The following is a 2,500-nucleotide window of genomic DNA, read 5'->3' on the forward strand; positions in this document are numbered from 1 at the left end:
GATGGGGGACAAACAAACACACACACACACACACACACACACACACACATATATATATATATATGTAGGTATATGCATATATACGACGGGCTTCTTTCAGTTTCCGTCTACCAAATCCACTCACAAGGCTTTGGTCGGCCTGAGGCGATAGTAGAAGACACTTACCCAAGGTGCCACGCAGTGGGACTGAACCCAAAACCATGTGGTTTGATAAGCAAGCTACTTACCACACAGCCATTCCTGCGGCGATATATATATATATATAGGTGTAAAAAAGTCGAATGTAGATTCGTCCTTTAATTTGGGAGTTTCCAAAATAGATTTTTAATGTTCATTCTCCATACTTTGCTGGTTGTTTACAGACGTAAATTTGCGAAAATATGAAAGTGATACTTGTATATAATATATGGTGAATTTACGGTAAGAAGTCTATAAAACCTTTAAATTTATTTAAAACTAGAGGGGACAAGTTGTTAAAACGTATAAGTCTAATTCTTGCAGACGATTATCTCGTACAGAGATATAAAAATAATGATTCAAATTCATGATTGAATTAAATGAAATTGAATTAATTAAATTAATATAATGCAAATAAAATACAGATAAAATACAAATATGTGTATTTTATTTGAACAATTGTGTCCCTATACTCCCCCTTTTTCTTTTGCACTTCCCCCCTCTCATCATACCCATTCTAACTGCATACTGGTTTATGTCACTTATCACTACACCTTATAATTACATATATTTTTCTGTTGATATCTACATACATATATCTACATATAATACTTCTTGGTGTCCTACATGCCTACACCCATGTGTGCATATCTAGGTATGGATCTTATATGTTATCTATGTTATATCTATTCATTTGTTTGTTTTCTTATAAATATGTAAGTACTAACATGTATCTTAATATGAACGTGTGTATCTGCGTATATATATATATATATATATATATATATATATATATATATATATATATATATAGGTTTATGTATATATTAATATTATCTCAGTTATTAAAACTTTCGATAATTTGAATACGTTAATAGTTACCAGTAAACAAACCTTCTAACGGTCACTGACCATGTAACATCTCGGATCGTAAGTTACCCCATGATTTCGTTTTTGTCTTGCAATTACATGTTTTATTATGATTTCCCTGAAGAGAAATGAATGAGGACCCCAACGGCTCTTTCTCCTTTGTGAAAGTACGATCATTTGTTTCGAAACATATATGTAGGAATTAAAGGAACTTTCATCGACATGCGTTTTGCTCCGTTTATTATTATCTCTTTCTCTCTCTCTCTCTCTCTCTCTCTCTCTCGCATACGCACATGTATACTACTTATTATGTATGTGTATTTATATCTATATGTGTGTGCCTCTTCTCTCTTTTCTCCGGTATGTGTATATTTGTACGTTGTTTTCTTTTATATGCATACATACCCTAATCGTACAACAACTAGAATTCCAGTATCTATATATACTAATGTGCAAATATGCCTCTACACACGTATGAGTAAATATACACATACTCTTCTCCCTATTTATTTTCTCCTATATTACGTATAAATTTTCGTTCACTTATGTGCACCCTCCTACTCGTATCTTTTCTTATATTCATAACTGGCACTACACCCTTATAGCTTGAATACCACTACGGCCCTACTACCATGACATATCCTCACATAATACTAAGCTAGATTTTTACCTCTAAAATAAACTTTTATTTATACCAAAACACATCTACTGTATAACTTAACACATCCATACTTCAATTACATGGAAAAATGTGAGCATGAAAAGCAATATTCTTAAAACTATAAACCTGGAAAAGCACAGGACAAGTTATTACACCTGAAAAAGTATAGGACAAGCTATTACTTCAAGTAAAATAAAGAATAAGAAACTTTTTATTTAAGATATTGCAGCTAAAATTAAAATTTGAATATTAAAATTATTTTATTATAGTTTACAAATAACACTATACTTATTTAAGTAAAATTTGGCTAATTTACTACCTTAAATATAGAAAAAAGTGACTAATTAGACAAACTTACAAATTAGCTGAACAGTTTTGTACAATAAATTTCAAAGATGAGAACTGTAAAGAGGGATAAATTAGAAGAACTGGCATTCTTTGCAGCAGTATGTTTTCCAGGCATTGCTGTCATAAGATAATTAATAATGTGTCAATTAATAATTTAAGATTTTACCTTATAAAATAATTTTTCCACGTAAGTGATGATAATATTTCAATTTTTTTGATGTTTAATTTAAATATATGTTGTGATTAAATTATTTTATATTACCCACCCACACCAAATTAATGGCAGGGATTTTTACCATGTTTGTTGGTTGCACTATGGCTCACCAAAAGTTACAAACAACAAGACTAATTTTGCTATAAAAAATGACTATTATTGTACCTTCAATTTCATGTAAATATTTCGTTTTTCATAAACTAAAACTATTTTATAAACCAAAAAAAGAA

General features: G+C 30.1%; 1 protein-coding gene across 1 annotated transcript in view; it reads right to left on the bottom strand.

Annotated features, from left to right (window-relative positions):
• The window catches only part of LOC106871152 (uncharacterized), a 91,145-nt gene that overhangs the window by 57,207 nt on the left and 31,438 nt on the right, over positions 1 to 2,500 (bottom strand). The window lies entirely within an intron of this gene.

The sequence above is a fragment of the Octopus bimaculoides genome, chromosome 26 (genome assembly GCF_046866305.1).
Source record: "Octopus bimaculoides isolate indiv1 chromosome 26, ASM4686630v1, whole genome shotgun sequence".
Classification (NCBI taxonomy): domain Eukaryota; kingdom Metazoa; phylum Mollusca; class Cephalopoda; order Octopoda; family Octopodidae; genus Octopus; species Octopus bimaculoides.